This window comes from Anoplopoma fimbria, chromosome 8 (genome assembly GCF_027596085.1).
Source record: "Anoplopoma fimbria isolate UVic2021 breed Golden Eagle Sablefish chromosome 8, Afim_UVic_2022, whole genome shotgun sequence".
NCBI classification, from domain to species: Eukaryota; Metazoa; Chordata; class Actinopteri; order Perciformes; family Anoplopomatidae; genus Anoplopoma; species Anoplopoma fimbria.
This window is the reverse complement of record NC_072456.1, coordinates 3,763,267-3,772,094: the sequence shown is the minus strand read 5'-3', so window position 1 is coordinate 3,772,094 and position 8,828 is coordinate 3,763,267. Positions and strand designations below refer to the sequence as shown.

At 40.0% G+C, this 8,828-nt stretch overlaps 2 non-coding genes across 2 annotated transcripts; both read left to right on the top strand.

Moving 5' to 3' along the window:
* Positions 1-5,170: 5,170 nt before the first annotated feature.
* On the top strand, positions 5,171-5,242 carry trnaq-uug (transfer RNA glutamine (anticodon UUG)). Its single transcript has one exon. It is a non-coding gene; the product is annotated as a tRNA-Gln (tRNA).
* A 479-nt stretch (positions 5,243-5,721) lies between these two features.
* Positions 5,722-5,793, top strand: trnaq-cug (transfer RNA glutamine (anticodon CUG)). Its single transcript has one exon. It is a non-coding gene; the product is annotated as a tRNA-Gln (tRNA).
* The last annotated feature ends 3,035 nt before the right edge of the window (positions 5,794-8,828 follow it).

Genomic DNA, 8,828 nt, shown 5'->3' with positions numbered 1-8,828 from the left:
TTGTACTAGTTTCGAGAACACGTGTTCGACTTCAGTAGCTGTCGGTGCTGCTGCGTTTGGACCAAGCTGCTCTCTAAAAACCCACTAAATATTTCAGTGTTTTTTTGGAGGTGTCTGTCTCACCTCCTGTGTGCCTCCTCCATTTTTATGTCTTCCCTTTTCCTCTGGATTGATTTTCACATCCTGTCTCTGCTGCCAGGATGGGCGGCTGTGGCACATGAGGTGAGCGCTTGTCCCGTAACCACAAGGTTGGTGGTTCAAACCCCTCTACTGGCAACATGCCGAGGTGTCCTTGAGCAAGACACCTCCCCAAGTTGCTCCCCGGGCGCTCATTGCAGCCCACTGCTCCTCCGGGATGGGTTAAATGCAGAGAAATAATTTCCCCATTGTGGGACTAATAAAGGCTTAATTATTATTATTATTATCCTCCTCAGGTGTTCTTTGGAACCTATCGTCATGCGACGCCCTGAAGATGCCCATCATCCAGGATGCCCTCGCTGTGCTGACCCACTCAGGCTGGGACACGTCCCCACATACACAGGAGGACCGCAAGCTGCACCTACACTCCTCCCAGGTCCTCCGCAACGCCACAGGCTGCCTCCGGTCAGTGTTACTATCTGTTTCGTTTCCGACATTAGGACAGAGTCCTTTTAATTTACACTTCTTTTCTTTGTTATTGTACGGCCTAAACGTTGACTGACTGACTATTTATTGTCGCAAATATTTCTGCACGGAAATGACATATTCGCTCACTTTGTGGCAAGATTTGGCCCCTCACAGTCTGCCACAACAAACCAAATTCAAACAGAGAAATAAGTCATTTTTTTTTTTACACAGAGAGCTGACAGACTTTAGCAGCATTTAGGATGAGTCCCCGCTTGGCTTCAGAGCTGCTGTGGCTTTTCGTTTTTACACTTGAGACATGATCCTAGTCATACAGGGAAGTCTGGAAGTAGTAGGACTGTGACACATTCTTTTTGTTTTGCTGTTGTTTTGGCTCCGTGCTCCAGCACGCCAGATATTTGAAAAAGATAAACAGTAGCCCTAAAATGTAAGTGCATCAGATGTTATGGGCTGTGTTTTTCATCATTTCTTCTTGTCCCACATTGGGGAATACCTGACGTATTATTTTAAAACAATTCAAAATCCAAAAAGTGTTCCTGTACCTTACACAACACTTGTTGCTTAAAACAGTTTTTTTCTAGCCACTTGGGGGCAGTGCAACAAGCTGTAAACACAGCATTAGATTCATTGGAATGAGATCATTTATATTATATATAATATGTGTTTGTATAATCATAACAGCTTATTTTATAGTACAAATGGTTATATAGCAACAACTATATTTTCTTAAATTTCCCTTGTCAGCAGAAAAGGAGCTACATATAGTCATTGGCTACTAATTGCATAAATGTACAGGGCAGTATACATAGTCATTTATTTCCCCAGAAAAAGGTTCTAAGGCACCTCGTTCCTTATGAATATGCCTATTATTAGCTTATTTGTGCTTGTTGTGATTATTAATTGGCTGGGCTCATTCTTGCTGATTATGAATATAAAATACAGGAGAGTGAGAATTAGGAATAAAGAAGGCATGTTTGATAGAATAACCTCACCAACTAATACAGCCGCTGCCTTTTACATACCATTTTTTAACATAATGTGTGTGTGTGTATGAATTGTGATGCCGAGACAGCAGTCCCTCTCAGCTCTGCGTACTGTAAAAGTCAACGAAAATGCTCAGCGGCTCTGATAGCAATGCATAGAGGAACTAGCTGTTTCTAAATGTTTACTAGTATTTCCTCTCCAGGAATCCACCTTACTTAAAGGTATATACACACAACTTGTCACGCCTGCATTTTAGGCCTCCTGTGCTCTCCATCCTAAAAATAGCAATAGCAGCAATAGAAGCATTGCATGAAAGTAAAAAGCCAGATCTGCTCTGGTTCTCTTGTGAGAAAATATATGGTTCACCTATTTCTCAAGCCGCAGGTTCATTTATTGTCATTGGACAACAGGGTTGCGCAACAAAATGCAGTTTGTGGTCACACACACTTAAAAAAATAAATATATGATGAGGGTGGAGGATGGATTTAGGGGTCTCACAGCCTGCATGGGACATAGGAAGGAGGGTCAAATCTGATTGGCTTGTTAAATCACATGTTTTCTGATCTACTTAGCTCACAAAAATCTGACTGGGTCTTATTTCACAGTTTGTAGGCTGGTAGGCATTCCAGATACCCAGATGTATGTGCACAAGCACTGAAAGCATGTTGTCCACTTTAAATTCCATAGTCACAACATCACAACGTATTTTCAGGCATTTTATGTCCAGAAATGCAGCTTAATAATGTTTTGCCATTCTTAAGGAGGATTCAAAATTTGATCTTATAGATTGCTAGCCTTGAAGTGGACTGAAAAAGTAGGATCCATTTCAGGTCCTTTAAAGTAGATACAGCTAATCGTATTTACATAAAATATGTGCTGGTGAGATGCTTTCCAAAGATAGCAGTACTGCATGATGAAATTTTCCGTAGCCAAGACTGAGCTCATAAATATTTCTTACAGAGACGTGTCGGCTGTGAACCAGACATTTTTTTTGATGTGCAAAAACTTCAGCATCAAAACAAAAACACATCTTGCATACAAAATAATGAACAACTTCGCCCTGAAACATTCACAAATATCCATTCACCCCAACTTATTTTATTATTTCTGCAGACGTATATGAGAAACAATAGAACAAATAAGTTTGCTTTAATACATGTCATTTCTGTAGATAGAGAGTAGAGTGGGGTTGCTGCCACGACTACATTTGCATCTCTGTCGGCAAGGTTATCTTGCTTCCTGTGTGTGCGTGTTTCCGTGTGTGTGTGTGTGTGTGTGTGTGTGTGTGTGTGTGTGCCCCTGTGTGTCTCTCTGTCACGTGTGGTCCATTTATCTCAACCGCAATATGCCTACTCACCTGCTCTGGGTAAAACTAAACAACACATGTCACGTGTTGTCCATTTATCTTCAAATACTGTTCGTGTGTGAAAATACACACCTGATCTGGGTAAAACTAAACATGTATGTTGCAGGAGATAGTTTTGAGTGGATCAGCTCCCTAAACTCGAAGGGCTAATTCATCTTTCTCACGCCTCGTTAGGGAATGCGGGGCGTCTGATTAAAGATTGAATATTTCATGGCGGGTTTGGTGTTTCGCCGGCCACCTGCTCTCTTTCTCTCTCTCTCCATCTCCTCCCCGCTTTCTCATTTTCCCTCCCTCACTCCCTTTGCTCCGTCTCCATCTCGTTTTTATTACTCCATTTCTTCTCTGCCTATCATACTATCCCTCCTTTTATCCCCTTTCTCATTTTGTCTCGCCCCGTCTCTGCCTCGCAGTCTCTCACTTTCTCACACACACACACACACACACACACACATTTTCTCTTCTTATTCACTGCTTATTTGTGTGTGTGTGTGTGTGTGTGTGTGTGTGTGTGTGTGTGTGTGTGTGTGTGTGTGTGTGTGTGTGTGTGTGTGTGTGTGTGTGTGTGTGCTGCTGCTGCTGAAACTTCTGCTGCTAGAAATCTGAATATGAATTATGTGCCTTGAATTTTCAGATGTGACACAATTGTTTTTCAGAAACTAATGAAGAGCAGGTTCGTCATTAACTGTACTTACAAGCTGATCGGAAAAGGAACAAAAGCATACCACCCAGACGCCAAAACATCATTCTCTCCAACACACATCAGTAATCTTTACCTTTCCTCAGTGTACATGCAGCTACATCAGTATTTAATGAACTTGGCAGCCAAATTTATAGTAAATCACCCATCTTTCTCAAACTAAAATGACTAAAAGAAAGCAGCACATGCAGCTTCAGCCGAGTCAACAGGTAGCATTTATTTGATCCATCCTCACTACATGTATGGAATGATCTGTGTGGGTAACGCAGTGATCAAAGCGGCCTGTTTAAATTTAGTTTGGGAATAGGGTACTACTAATTTCAACTGACATAAGAAGTGCCTTCTTATGTCAGTTCATTATTATAGTTTTGTGCTTACATGTTGCATATTTCTGAAAAGCAGGTGCAGGAATCTCCTTTCTCTTGCAGCTGTACCCGTTAGCTGCTGTGCTTAAGGAAAGATTTTGATTATATGGAGTGATGATTTCCAGGCCAGCAACAAAGTTATCTCTATGAACAGATATCTGCATATAAATGCAGAACCTGTAGGCAGTTCTGATTTCCGTTTGTACTACCTCACATTGAAATGTCAAGATTTGGATCTGAATCCACCAACAGCACTACAAGAATACCCATATAAATTGGTTTTCAGCTGAAAAAGTGGGTTGAGAATTTGTTACCCTTTAAATGTCATCAACAGCAAAGTTAAAAGTGTCATGATCTGGTTAAGCTAGTTGGTCTTGAGAGCAGCAAAATGACATTGATGTGTTTTTATTGTCTCGATTGTTTCTTTTGATATCAAAAATGAATACTAAGAATTTAATCTAAACAAAGCCCAATTCAAAACGGTCATTTTTTTTTTTTTCTCTCTCAATATTTCGATTCTTTATACTAATAGAATATAATGAGAGATAACCTGCAGCCCCGTTGCATGCGAGGGGACGCTTCAGGGGATTAGAAGGTTGATTGAATGGAATCCACCAACAGGTGTTATCCAAAACAAAGGAAACGTTATAAAGGATATATAAAGTGGTTATAAAGTACCAGTCAAGAGCAAGCTGAAAACCACACACACATAAACACACATGATATATGGCCAAATGCGGCTGCCTATTTCTTTGCAACTGAATTTCAATGTGTTGAAATAAACATGGGGCAAAATTCAGTTGCAATCATGTTACTGCCTTTGATAATATGCAATAATAGAATCAATGAAGCCCACAGTAAAATACTAAATGAACATTTGTCCGAATTATTTATCGTCGCTGTTCTTTTATTTATGAAAGCTTACAGATGTACTCACTCAATTTAAGGCCAATGAAGTATTCAGGCATTAACACGGCTTGCATAAGTAAATGCACAAGTGTTTAACACCACAGCTATGTAACAACTCAACCCCGGGCCTTTAAAACCAAATATTAGTTTGTGTGTGTGTGCGTGTGCGTGTGTGCGTGTGTGTGTGTGTGTTTAACAGGAATGTGAGTTGACAAGCTCTGTAGAGGTTCCATGGTGTAATGGTCAGCACTCTGGACTTTGAATCCAGTGATCCGAGTTCAAGTCTCGGTGGGACCTGAATTTAAGCAACAACAGACAGCTGTTTGTATATTACATGGCATTTTTTTGATCCATCCTCACTCTTCTCCTTCATTAACTGAGACAGCGTTTACACCTAAGAAATACTGTGTATGTTAGACACTGAACCTTGTTCTTCTGGTTTGTGAATGCAGCATTAACCAGCCATGGCCATTGTGTGTGTTGTCCCCTGCAGCCTTATCTGTTTCTCAAACCCTCTGTTAAAGCAGTAGTTTACTGAGTTAGTAAAGTCAGCGTGGTCAGAAGGGAAGCTGGAAGTCAGTCAGAGTTGTCATTGTTGAGAGAAACTCTTTCATGTATATCTTACATACATATATAATGACATCTGGCTCTTTGAATGGCTGGTTTAATGTTTATCACCCTGGACGTTAAACCCAGTGATCCATGTTCACATTTATGTGGGACCTTAATTTAAGCTTTAACTACAAATTACAGATGCAATCACTCTCTATTGAAATGGTTCCATGGTGTAATGGTCAGCACTTTGGACTCTGAATCCAGTGATCCGAGTTCAAATCTCAGTGGCACCTTAATTTAATTTAAGCAACATCAGACATTTGTCTACATGTGTTCTCTGTGCATTGTTGGAAAATCTTCTCCCTGAGTCGGTGTTTACATCCAAGATATAGTTGTTAGAGACTGAACCATGTGTGTTTCCTGTTAAATCCAGTGATCCAAGTTCACATCTTGGTGGGACCTTAGTTTAAGCTTCAGTATAGGTCAAAGAATGCAACCTTTCCACCTTCTTCATGTGAAAGACAGTAACGTGTGCTGGTTGTTGGAAAATCATTTTTATTGTCAACTCTGTAAACCTTGTCGCACAGTTTACACCCGAGACCAAGACAGTAAACACTTGAGTTTGATTTTATAAAATACTGAATCTCATGTGTTAGCTACTTTTTTCCACATGTGTGAAGGCAGCATTAGCTAGACAGTAAACACTTGAGTTTGATTTTATAAAATACTGAATCTCATGTGTTAGCTACTTTTTTCCACATGTGTGAAGGCAGCATTAGCTAGCTATGCCAGGTTCATGTGTGCTCGCCTGTGGTCACTTGGTCCTGACACTGTCCAGTAAGAAGTACTCAAAGTACAGTGTGTAGTTTCCTGTAAAGAAACAGCAGTTTTGAATATTTGTTCTTACCAAAATTCACCAAATAATCACTGTATAAACCCATCTAGTTAGATTCCATAATAATGTAATGGTTAGTGCTCTGGACTCTGATTCAAGAACTAAAAACCGGTGCGGACCAGGTTTGGTCAGCTAAGGGAGTTACCGTGGCAATCTAGCTAGGTTACAGGAGAACCACCTTGTGATGAGGAAGAACTCTGGTTTTATGCTAAACACACCTCGGTAACCCACTTATCTGGCTTCATTATTTTAATTCTATAGTCATTGCTGCTTTTATCAGTATTCTTAACGTTTCCTTCGTTACTCTGCTTACTACTGTGATTATATGAATAATTTATGTCATATACATTGAATGTGTTGTATCTATGTTGTGCTGTTCATTCTGTACACATGACATCTATTGCATTCTGTCCATCCTGGGAGAAGGATCCCTCCTCTGTCGCTCTCCCATAGGTTTCTTCCTTTTTTGTCCCTGTTAAAGGTTTTTCCTGTGCCGATGTGAGGGTTTTGGGACAGAGGATGTCGCATGTGTACAGATTGTGAGGCAAATTTGTGATTCTGGGCTATACAAAATAAACTGAATTGAACTGAGAAAAAAAAAAATGATGTCTGCTCGCTTGTGGTTTCGCTATTTTAATATCTACTTCAGTCCATCTCAAAGACATGGCACGCTACAAGTGAGAAGTGTTGTTTGAAGTATGTTTTAATAGAGATGTTTTTGTGGTTCATTGTTGTAATATTTAGCACTCTGGCCTTTGATTCCAGTGATCAGAGTTCAAATCTCAGTAGAACTGGATTTAAAGCAGGGTTGCAGACGAAAGACTTTTGTCTCAGAAAGATAAATATGTTGGTTTACGATGATTTAATTGATTTCTGGCCAATAGGTGCCAGATGAACTCAAAGGCAGACAGACACCTAGTGGGATTATAAAACACCTTAGTTTCTGCTTGAAACATGGTTGATACACCAAGCACATACATCTGTTCCACATTTCACTTGAGATGGACAAAAAAACATCTAGCCTGATTATTATTAGATTATTAAAAAGTGCGGAAATGACTGGGATCATTATTTTAAGTCTAAAGCAACATTAGACTTGACTTAAACATTGCTTTCCTAATTATAAAATACAATTGAACAAAAAAATACATAGATAAAGATATATTGAATTTGTATTTATTAAAATAATGATAACCAATACCAGACTGGCATATTGCCAAGGATACCTAAACCAGTCAGGGTTCTTCAGACTGAGTTGATCGTGTCGTCTGCAGCAGTTCTTTACAGCCGTCGGCTCACTGACTGCAGTTCACTTCTGCTGCTGGATGCTGGAGATAGTAAAGTTTCTAATGCGTTTCCTTTGACATAAAACCTTAAACTGCAGCCTTTGTTTGAAAGGTGCTGTGACATTAAATTAACTTTCTTGCCTTAAGTTCTTAACTACTGTAGACTCCTAGTAAACCAGCAAAATGTTGCTCAAAGACATTTTCTGTTGTTTTTTAACTGAACTTTCTTCTTTGGAGGACCAACATATAACTCCAGACAAAAAACACTTCAACAAGTCAAATCTGTTGAGCCAACTTTCTGTATATTTTCAGGCCATAGGGTGCAGATTAGAACTCATCAGTCCCTTGATTCATCAAATTATATATTATTACACATTTAATATTATACATGACAGAATTTTCAACAACAACCGATTTACAAGCATGACATAATTTTAATGCATTTATTTTTAAGAGATAATGTTTGTAGCTGACGATGTTTCAGAGGGTCTCATAGACCCAGATTAGCAACAGGAGCCCAGCCCAAGCTCTCTAAGAAGACGAGGAAAAACTCCCCATGAACCTTAGAACAACCTAATGGACATGGGAAGAAACCTCAGGAAAGGCAATTCAAAGAGAGATCCCCTCTCGTCGGACGGCTGGGTGTTGATGGTTGGTGGTTTGATTGGTTAGTTGGTTTGTTGATGGGTTGGTGGGTTGTGTGTGTATTAGTTATTGTATCTTTGTGAGGACTAGTTTCAGTTCTACACCTGAAAAATGAAATCACTTCACTTTCCAAGTATAGAATCAAGTCTTAACCCTCAAGCAGCTGTTTTAAAGTGCTGTTTAAGGGTTAAGACTGATTAATCTTCACAGGTATACAATAACAAATGTGTTTTTGTTTCCTCAGCATGGAAATCTGGAGCCGGGCATTAGAAGAGTTTGTTGTACCACTTCCTCCTCTTCTGCTTGATGGTGATCTGGCTCTGAAGATCTTGGAGCTGGGACTTCAAGGAGCTCTCGGTGGTCTACCGCTCCTGTTCCTTTTCCTGCAGCGTCTGCTTAATGTTTTCTGTGGCCTGAAGGAGTGTATAGACTTTTCCTTCTGCCACTCGATGATACGACTCTTAAACTGCTGCTCCGCCTGCATCACAGCAGCAAGGAGGTC